The sequence below is a fragment of the Aotus nancymaae genome, unplaced genomic scaffold, assembly GCF_030222135.1.
Source record: "Aotus nancymaae isolate 86718 unplaced genomic scaffold, 86718_ANA_hifiasm-v0.15.2.pri h1tg000030l, whole genome shotgun sequence".
In the NCBI taxonomy this organism is placed as follows: Eukaryota; Metazoa; Chordata; class Mammalia; order Primates; family Aotidae; genus Aotus; species Aotus nancymaae.
In genome coordinates, this window is record NW_026988443.1 from 3,861,084 (window position 1) to 3,872,247 (window position 11,164).

The window sequence follows — 11,164 nt, forward strand, 5'->3', positions numbered from 1 at the left end:
TGCAGTGGTGTGACCTTGGCGGTTCTCAAATTTCTGACCTCAAGAGATCCTTCAGCCTGGGCTTCCCAAAGTGCTGGGATTACTGCGCCCAGCCTCCATTTAACTTTAAAAAGTCAGTTGATTTGAAGAAAAAAACAACTGAGGCATAATTCAAGTGACGTGTAGGTAGGTCCAAAATCATGCAGGGATGTAAATGGCTCTACGTGGGAAATTCTCAGTTGGTGCCCAGGAACCGAGGACTTGGTCCCTCGGGTGGAGGTTGCTAACAGCTCAGGTCTTTGGGGAAGCCCATGTAGGGTCTAAGGCCACCGAGCTGACGACCAAGTCCTGGCCCTTCTGCTCCTGGTGCCGCGCGGCCTCCCCTGCTCCCGAGGCAGCCTTCCCCATTTCTGGAAGGCGGAGGGTTTGCCCTTTCAGCAGAGACACTCGCTTTTTTTTTTTTTTTTTTTTTTTTAATTTTTATTTCTGGGTGCAGAAATTGCAGGTTTGTTACATAGGTATACATGTGCCATGGTGGTTTGCTGCACCCATCAACTCGTCATCTAGGTTTTAAGCCCCACATGCATTAGGTATTTGTCCTTGCCCCGATCCCGCGACAGGACCCGGTGTGTGATGTTCCCTTCCCTGTGTCCATGTGTTCTCATCGCTCAACTCCCATCTCTGGACACTCGCGTTGTCACCCTCCTGCCAGCTTTGCTGCTTAAACCAGAGTGCAGCGGGAAACTGTTTCAGCTGTCACACACACTTGTCACATCTATCAACTATTTATTGAACTCCTGTGAACACAGACGCCCCTGCTGTCTCCTGGAAACGCTCCCGGCTCAGGGCGCCCTGCTCGCGCAACCTAGTGTTCCCGCGGCGCCAGCGCAGCCTCTGAGACCGTCCCCACTCTTTCCACCCGAGCGCGAGGGAGACTCCAGGGCCACCCGCCACACCCAGAGCTTCTGGGAGCCGGTGGCAAGGCCGAACTGGGATGCAAACCAAATGCACGTGGGTGATTGGCAGAAAAAGCCTCCCACAGATGGGAGGGATTTCGGAGGGAACCGAAAAAATGTTGGTAAGCACCCACAGCCTCTACCGAGCCTGGCTTTTTTTTTTTTCTCTTTGACATAAAAACTTGGAAGGGCACGTCTAGGTAACCAGGGTCAACTGGGTCTGCTCCTACCTGCGCGGCTCCCCCGAATGTGGAGAGAGCAGCTGGGGAGGCGGGGGAGTACATCAGAAGCTTAGTAAAAAGCAACGGGGATTTTGCACCCTCTTTTTGCTACTTCAAGTGGAAAGAAGGTGATGAGATGTCAGAGTGGGGAGGGCAACTTCCTCCATCCCTACTCCACCCCCAGGTCACAAGAGGGAAATTGCTCCCCAAAGCTCTCTTTGTTAACACTGTCTGGTGATGATTTCAGAATCTCAACATCTAGAACAATAACCTCAGCATGTCAGTCTGCCTGGGCCTGTCACCTCCTGAGGCCCTGAGGTGACACCCAAGGGCTCAAGGCATCTCCACCTCACTGTTCTCAGCTTTGATGTGCCCAAGTTAAAGGGGCAGGATGTTAAAATACAGTGGCTCAGGTTTCATCCACCCTATTAGATTCTGGCTCAGTGGGTTTGGGGTGGGACTCTTGCCATGGATATTTTTAACAGGAACCCCAGGTGTTCCTGGTGCTCCATAGGTTGAGCACTCCTGCCCTGGCTTCCAAGTCACGTGCTTTGTCCAACATTCTTCCAAGTGCAGTGCAAAGTAAGAGCCACTGTGAACTCGCAGTGCTCTTGGGCTAGATTCTGTGCTCCTTGCTTTACAAGAACTCTCATTTAATGCTCCTAGGAATGCTTTGATGAACATCATTTTCATGTACATTTTGAAGAACAGGGAAGCCTGGGCAACATGGCAAAACCCTGTCTCTACCAAAAATACAAAAACTAACCAGGTGTAGTGGCACACACCTGTAGCCCCAGCTACTTGGGAGGCTGTGGTGGGAAGATCGCTGGAACCTGGGAGGCCAAGGCTACAGTGAGCCAAGATTGAGTCACTGTACTCTCCAGCCTGGGGGACAGAGCAAGACTCTGTCTTGAAGAAAAAAAAAAAAAAAAAAGAAAGGGAGACAAAGCCTTAGAGAACTTATTGGACTTTTCCAATGCTAGCAAATGGCAGGGACAGGATTTGAATTCAGTCTGATTTCAAGGCACATGCTCCCCTTTTTTCCTAACTCTTTCCCAGTATGACCAGTCTCTTTACTAAACTGAAATAGACATCAATGATGTATTTGGGCATAATGATTTTATTTCTTTTTTTTTTTTTTAATTTACTTTAAGTTCTGGGATACATGTACAGAAAGTGCAGGGTTGTTACATAGGTAAACATGTGCTGTGGTGGTTTGCTGCACCCATCAACCTGTCATCTAGGTTTTAAGCCCCGTAGGCATTAGTTAGTTGTCCTAATGCTCTCTCTCCCCTCCCCTGCCCCTACCCTCCAATAGGCCCCGGTGTATGAAGTTCCTCTCCCCGTGTCCATGTGTTCTCACTGTTCAACACCCACTTATGAGTGAGAACATGCAGTGTTTAGTTTTCTGTTCCTGGGTTAGTTTGCTGAAAATGATGGTTTCCAGCTTCATCCAGGTCCCTGCAAAGGACATGAACTCATTATTTTCTATGGCTGCATGGTATTCCATGGTGTATATATATATATGCCACATTTTCTTTATTCACTCTATCATTGATGGGCATTTGGGTTGGTTCCAAGTCTTCGCTATTGTAAATAGTGCAGCAATAAACACATGTGTGCATGTGTCTTTATGGCAAAATGATTTATAATCCTTATGCCCAGTAATGGGATTGCTGAGTCAAATGGTATTTCTGGTTCTGGATCCTTGAGGAATCGTCACACTGTCTTCCACAATGGTTGAACTAATTTACCCTTCCTATTTCTCCACATCTCCTCCAGCATCTGTTGTTTCCTGACCTTTTAATGATCACCATTCTAACTGGTGTGAGATGGTATCTCATTGTGGTTTTGATTTGCACTTCTCTAATGACCAGTGATGATGAAGTTTTTTCCATCTGTTTGTTGGCCACATAAATGTCTTCTTTTGAGAAGTGTCTGTACATATCCTTTGCCCAAATTTTAATGGAGTTGTTTGTTTTCTTCTTGTAAATTTGTTTAAGTTCCTTGTAGGGTCTGGATATTAGAGCTTTGTCAGATGGATACATTGCAAAAATTTTATCCCATTCTGTAGGTTGCCTGTTCACTCTAATGATAGTTTCTTTTGCTTTGCAGATGCTCTTTAGTTTAATTAGATCCCATTTACCAATTTTGGCTTTTGTTGCAATTGCTTTTGGTGTTTTAGTCATGAAGTCTTTGCCTATGCCTATGTCCTGAATGGTGTTGCCTGGGTTCTCTTCTAGGGTTTTTATGGTTTTAGGTTTTACATTTACATTTAATCCATCTTGAGTTAATTTTTGCATAAGGTGTAGGGAAGGGGTCCACTTTCAGTTTTTTTGCATGTGGATAGCCAGTTTTCCCAGCACCACTTATTAAATAGGGAATCCTTTCCCCATTGCTTATTTTTGTTGGGTTTGTCAAAGATCAGATGGTTGTAGATGTGTGGTAGGCCGAGGCGGGCAGATCATGAGGTCAGGAGATTGAGACCATCCTGGCCAACATGGTGAAACTCTGTCTCCACTAAAAATACAAACAAAATTAGCTAGGTGTGGTGGCCAGGTGCCTGTAATCCCCGCTACTCGGGAGGCTGAGGCATGAGAATTGCTTGAACCCAGGAGTTAGAGGTTGCAGTGAGCCTAGATCATGCAACTGCACTCCAGCCTGGCGACAGAATGAGACTCCATCTCAAAAAAAAGAAAAAGTCAACACAGTTAACCTGATTCAAAAATTTACAGTATTAAAATACATTTGTAACAATGTGAATACACTTAAATTACCAAACTGTACAGTTGAAAGTGGTAAAGATCATAAATTTTATATTGTGTTTTTAAATACCACAATTTTAAAAAAGGCATTCAGTGGAAGGGCTCCCGCAGATGGGAGGGATTTCGGAGGGAACCGGAATAAAGTTGGTAAGCACCCACAGCCCCGAGCCTGACCTTTTTTTTCCCTCTAACACAAAAGCTTGCAAGAGCACCTCCAGGCAACCAGGGGCGACTGGGTCTGCTCCTACCTGCACTGCTCTCTCTCTCTCTGTTCTCCATCTTCCTGGTGGACTCCCCTAAGGGTAACCATTGCTGTTAATTTTTTCTGGATCCTTTCACTTTTTTTGGTATGTGTGTTGGGGTTTCAATCTGTTGCCCAGGCTGGCATGCAGTGGCACAATCATGGCTCACTTCAGCCTCAAACTCCTGAGCTCAAGTGATTCTCCTGCCTCAGACTCCTTAGTTGCTGGGACTATCTTTTCATGTTTTATTTTTATTTTTGAAATGGAGTCTCAATCTGTTAGCCAGGCTGGAGTACAGTGGTGTGATCTCAGCTCACTGCAACCACTGCCTCCTGGGTTCACACAATTCTCCTGCTTCAGTCTCCCTAGAAGCTAGGGTTACAGGTGCATGCCACCATGCCCAGCTAATTTTTGTATTTTTAGTAGAGACAGGGTTTCACCATATTGGCCGGGTTGGTCTTGAACTCCTGACCTGAGGTGATGATCCACCTGCCTCAGCCTCCCAAAGTGCTGGGATTATAGATGTGAGCCACTATGCCGGCCGTACCTTGTTATTTTCATAGGACGTTGCATCTTGGAAATCTTTCTATGTAAGAACATTGAGAGCCCCCACATTCTATTTTTTTTAAGCTGCTCTAGCAGCTTATTGTACAATTTCTTTCACTACTCCCCTAATGATGGGCATTTATTTTATTAATTTTTAGAGATGAAGTCTCCCTATGTTGCCCAGGCTGGAGTACAGTGGCTATTCACAGGTGCAATCATAGTGCGCTATAGCCTCGAACTCCTGGGCTTAAGGGATCTTGCTACCCCAGCATCCAGGGTAGCTGAGACTGTACCAGATTTGCCAATGGGCAGTTAGATCGTTTCTAGTCTCTTGGAGACACAGTGGTTAACTATGACCCAGATGAGCAGGCTTAGCTTACCCAGGGTTTAAACCACAACTACAGAGTAAAAGCCCTTGGTGCAGACGATGACTGAGCACTCACCATATGCCCTGCTTACTCAGTTAATCACTTAATTGATCATGCTGTCATCTTTTTCTGCATAATAACTCCCCAAAGTAGGTGTCATTATGATTCCCTATTTTGAGATGAAGGAAATGAGGCACAGAGAGGCTGAGTATAGCGTCCAGCCCTATAGGGTCCTGTGAGTCCCTTTCTACAGATGTGGAGACGAGAAACTGAAAATAAAGACACAAGACACAGAGGTAGAGAAAAGAGAGTTTGGGCCCAGGGATCCACTGCCAACCAAAGCGTGGAGTCCGGCAGTGGCCCCGAGTGCCTGGATGCTCTGACTTTTATTGAGTACAAAGCAGGGGGCAGGTAGGTAGGGTGAGGTAACAGTGGTCAGTGATAAGTTCAGGTAAATCACGTATCTTGGAGACAGGGGGGTCAGGATTTTCAAGGAGCTGAGGCGAGGAGAAAACCCAATGCGTCAGCACTTTTTTCATATTTGTCAAGGATATCAAGGAAGTTAAAATTTATATTACTATGACTAATTCTTATCTTAGAAGAAAGAAAGGAACCAGGTGCAAACATGGGCCATGACCGCTGAAGCACAGCATCACATAGAGACAATTAAGCCCCAGGATGTCTGCAGCCTCCCCGACAACTGCCAGGCCTTACCGCAAGAGCTTGGAAGAGCAGACTTTTCTCCCAACTCCCCTGAGGAAGGAGACGTCTCAGCCATTTTGGACATCTCCTCCCCTAGCTGGTTAAACAGCGGGCGCTTTCACAGCGCTGGTGCTGCCGCACAGGAGAGGCGCCCTCCTTATGCGGGCGTGTCAAAGGACTTAGAGTGTCTTGCCTTAGGGTCACCTCTTTCCCAATGCTGCTTCAGTTCCATACTTCATGACCTGAGACTTATTAGTAAAATTAAAGATATGATTGTATATATGTACATATTTATGATTACATGTGAATAGCTATGTGATTATGATTATATATAGGAATATCTATGTAACTATATCTCTAATTCTTTTCTAATTCAATATTTACATGAGAACAGACTGAGGCCTCAGACTCTTCCCTCGGCTCTTGCCAGGTTTCCCAACAGCTAAGGAAGTTTTCAGGGTCACACAGCTCCTGACTGGAAGATTGTGAGTCTGGGAGGTTTCCGCTCTCTGCTGCCTCCGTGGCCTTTTCTCTTTGTCCTGGGAAGTCAGGGAGGGAAAGCTGGGCCATGTTTTCTTTAATTCAGCATTAAACAATAACATTTGGTTTAGCAGAAGTGCATTTTTGTGTTTGAGTTCCAGCTCTGCTAATAATTAGCTGTTACAACCTTGGGACGGTTACTCAATGTTTTTGTTTATCACGCATAAAACGGGGGCAATGACACTGACTTCACAGGGCTGGTGTGTGGCTGGGTGAACCGGCATGAACCTGTAAGGAACTCTGCTCACTGCAGCCTTGACCCCCAAGAGGTCGCTGCATCCATCTGCCACAAATGGGCCAGTTCTCAGAGTATGGGCCGGAGCCGCAGCACAGACCTCACTCAAGAGCTTGTATGAAATGCACAGTGCTGGCTGGGCGCGGTGGCTCACACCTGTGATCTCAGCACTTTGGGAGGCCGAGGCGGGCGGATCTCCTGAGCTCAGGAGTTCGAGATCACCCTGGGCAACATGGTGAAACTCGTCTCTACCAATGTACGAAAAATCAGCTTGGCGTGATGGTACGCACTTGTAATCCCAGCTACTCGGGAGGCTGAGGCACAAGAATCGCTTGAGCGCCCAGAGGCAGAGGTTGCAGTGAGCCAAGATCGTGCCACTGCACTCCAGGTGGGCGATAGAGCAAGACTCCATCTCAAAAAACAAAACCAAAAACAAACAAAAAAGAAATGCACAGTGCCAGGCCCTGCCCCAAACCAGCAGAATCCGAATCTGCATTTTCACAAGGTGCCCAGGTAAGGCATAAGCATGCCACAGCCCGAGAAGACCTTCTCTACAGCAGTGGATTCAATCACCTCCCACCAGAACCCACCCCCACTCACCCCCACCCCACCCAGCTATGCTCGTGGTGTGGGGCTGGGCTGGGCAGTCTCATTTTACCAGCTGCTTCTGCCTCTTCTGAGGCGTGGGGACCCAGCTACAAGAAACAGTAGAGATAAATGAACGAAGCAGTTTCAGCACTTTTGATGTGACAAGGAGGACATGTTTTTGGCTGGAGTTCTCGAACTCTTTTTTTCTGGGTTCTCCTGTCCTGACCCAGCTTGGCATTTTGAGAAACGAAGCTTTAGCGACTCAGGGAGTGGCTGGAGACAACGGTGCCACCTTGTGGCAGTATCCTTGCATCACCATCCTGGAAGGTGGCTGTTTAAATGGAATGAACTGCTATAATAGGGCAGTCACAGAGAAATCTCAGTGAGCCTTTATCACATGCAAGGCGCCATGCCAAGTCTTCTTCATGGATTTGTTTATTTAAAATTCACAAGAGTAAGAAGTAGGTACTATTATTATCCCAGTGTTACAGGTCTGGAGGAATGGAACTTGAGAGAGGGAGTTATGCTCATGATCTCTGGGTAGTGAGGGCTGGCTAGGGCTGGCTGGAGCTGGGGCCAGCTTGGGCAGTCTGGCTATAAAGTCCATTATTCCATTTTTTTTTTCTTTTTAGACAGGGTCTTGCTCTGTTGCCCAGGCTGGGCTGCAGTGGTGTGATCTTTGGCTCATTGCAACTTCTGCCTCCCAGGTTCAAGCGATTCTCCTGCCTTAGCCTCCTGAGTAGCTGGGATTACAGGTGTGCACTACCACAGTGGCTAATATTTTTATTTTTGGTAGAGACGGGGTTTCACCATGTTGGCCAGGCTGGTCTGGAACTCCTGACCTCAGGTGATCGACCTGCCTCAGCCTCCCAAAATACTGAGATTACAGGTGTGAGCCACTGTGCCTGGCCTGATTCCAACCTTTTAATATATTTCCTTTGTAACAAAAGAAGGACACCTTTCTGGTGAGGAGCCCCAGATTTTAGACTCTTTAGACCTGTGCTATTTTATTTACTGGAGCCAAGCAGTGAGCCCTGGGTGGGGAGACGGATACCTGGGCTCTGGTGTTAGCTCATTTTCTCCTGCCCAGGGAGTCTCGTGCAGTCATTGAGGTTCTTTTTCTGAGTTCGTAGGTGACGGGATAATAATATTTGATCTGTTCACTTTATAGCATCTTTGCAAGAATCCATGGAATACACACAATTGGAATTAAAATTGTATAGCAGTGGGAAAAATAAGGTAGTGTCTGATATTCTTAGCACATAAAAGGGTAAAAAGATGTGATTTTTCTCTAATACCTATAACCAACTGCACCTGAATTAACATAGAAGCAGAAAACCAAATACCCATGTTCTCACTTATAGGTGGGAGTGAAACATTGGGTACATAGGACATAAAGATGGAAACAGTAGACACTGGGGACTCCTACAGGGTAGAGGGAGGGAAGGGCAAGGGTTAGAAAACTACTTATTGGGTCCTATGCTTATTTCCTGGATGACGGACTCGATTGTGCCTTAAACTTCAGCATCATGCAATACACCCATGTAATAAACCAGCATGTATATCCTCTGCATCTAAAACAAAAGTTGAAATTAACAAAGAAAAGAAGAGACATGGCCAGGCAAGGTGGCTCACGCCTGTAATCCCAGCACTTTTTAGATCACCTTTAGGTCGGGAGTTCCAGACCAGCCTGGCCAACATGGTGAAACCCCATCTCTACCAACAATGCAAAATATTAGCTGGGCATGGTGGTGGGCACCTGTGATCCCAACTACTCAGGAGGCTGAGGCAGTAGAATCAGTAAAATCACTGGAACCTGGGAGGTGGAGGTTGCAGTGAGCTGAGATCGTGCCACTGAACTCTAGCCTGGGCAAGAAGAGCAAAACTCAGTTACGAAAATAAAAAAAAGAAGAGAAGGGACATGATTGTGCTAGGTTAACAATAAACCCTAAACTCTCAGCAATTCAAAAGAACAGAATGTTTTTCTTACCTTATGCTGTGTGTCCACTGCAGGTCCAACAGGAGCTCTGCTTGTCTTAGTCACTCAGGGGCCTCGGCTGACAGAGACTCCATTTCAACACATGCTTCTGTGACCCAGCCGGCAGTGAAAGGAGGATGGAGACCACAGACTGGACTGTCTGCTTCTGCCTAAAAGTGACACATGTCATTTTCACTCATACTTCACGGGCCAAAGCGGATCACGTGGCCATCCATAAGCTCAAGTGGGTGGAGAGGTGCAGCCCTACCATATGCCCAGAAAGAGAGCTGAGCTTTTGAGACCTCTCTTCTTTTCTGATTTCCCCCTTCCCTTTTTCCTGCTTTCCTTCCCTTCTTATTTACTAAATGCCTCCTATTTACATGATGTACCCTCACTGGGATTATAATTTATTATTTAAAAGTTTAGATAATAAATTTAATTTGTTTTTGTTATTTATTTATTATTTACTTTTTTCTTTTTTTGAGATGCAGTCTCGCTCTGTCACCCAGGCTGGAGTACAGTGGTGCGATCTCAGCTCACTGCAACCTCTGCCTCCTAGGCTCAAGTGATTCTCCAGCCTCAGCCTCTGAGTAGCTGGGGTTACAGGCTTGCACCACTATGCCAAGCTAATTGTATTTTTAGTACAGATGGGGTTTTGTCGTGCTAGCCAGGCTGGTCTGGAACTCTTGAGCTCAGGTGATCCACCCACCTTGGCCTCCCAAAGTCCTGGGATTACGGACCTGAGCCATTGCACCTGGCCTGTTTTTATTTTCTAGAGATGGGATCTTGCTCTGTTGCCCAACCTAAAGTGTAGTTGCTGTTCACAGGCACTATCATAGCTCACTGCAGAACCTGGGTTTACTGATGCACACCACTACACCCAGCCTCACTGGGATTATAAAATAAGACAAAACTTTAGTCCTCAAGGCTTACATGATCTCATGGCAAAGTCAGAAAAGCTGACAGAGATCAGCACAAGCTGATATGTGAACACAGAAATGAGGCAGCTCATCCAGCCTGGGGTGAAGCTAAGGAAGGCTTCCTGGAGGAGGTCCCCAAGGAAGGCAGGAACGAGCCTGGTGAGAGGCAGGGGAACCTGAATAGCGCGGCTCATACCTGTAATCTTAGCTACTCAGAAGGCAGAGGCGGGAGGATATCTGGAAACCACGTGTTCAAGACCAGCCCGGGCAACATAGCAAGACTCTAAAAAAACGATGCAGGGGAGATCATTTTCAGCAGAAAGAGCAGAAGACATAAAGGTCTGCAGGAGAGCTCTGTGGCCAGCAGTAAGAGATTCTGCAGGCCTGAGGCATGTTGGGGTGGGTGTGAGGATGAGCAGGCACAGCAGGAAGTGTGGCCCGAGGGCCATTGGAGAGTCTGGATTTCCTGAGAAGGCCATGGGGGCCATAGAGGGCTGGTTAACATTTTTTTTTCTATTTAGCCTTGACTTGAAATTCATAAATTTGTTTTTTCTGAGACAGGATTTCCCTATGTTGCCCAGGCTGAACTCAAACTCCTGAGTTCAAGCCATCCTCCTGCCTCAGTCCCCCGAGGTACTACAGGTGTGAGCTACCATGCCCAGCTGCCATAGGAAGGTTTTAGGCAGGACAGTAACACAGCGAGGTCCTCTGTCTGTAGGGTGAATTGGAGGGGAAAAGATTAAGAACAGAGAGACAGGTAGCACTTTGGGAGGCTGAGGTGGGTAGATCACTTGAGGTCAGTAGTTCGAGAACAGCCTGGCCAACATGGTACAATCCCATCTTTACTAAAAGTACAAAAATTAGCTGGGCATGTTGGTGTGGTGTGTGCCTGTAATCCCAGCTACTCGGGAGGCTGAGGCAGGAGAATCACTTGAACCCGGGAGGTGGAGGATGCAGTGAGTCGAGATCAAACCACTGCACTCCAGCTTGGGCAATAAGAGCAAGAGTGAAACTCTGTCTTAAAAAAAAAAAGAGGAAAGACAGGTTGCTGATGCCATAGCTAGAGGGAGATGACAGAGCCTCAAACGCAGGTAATATTTGGGACATAGAGAGGAAAAAAATTG

General features: G+C 46.8%; 1 long non-coding RNA gene across 1 annotated transcript in view; it reads left to right on the forward strand.

Annotated features, from left to right (window-relative positions):
* The first annotated feature begins 890 nt into the window (after nucleotides 1-890).
* LOC135277199 (uncharacterized) overlaps nucleotides 891-11,164 on the forward strand; it is a 140,378-nt gene continuing 130,104 nt past the window's right edge. The window contains exon 1 of the long non-coding RNA XR_010344770.1: nucleotides 891-1,057. This is a non-coding gene — a long non-coding RNA (uncharacterized LOC135277199). The remainder of the gene's footprint in view (nucleotides 1,058-11,164) is intronic.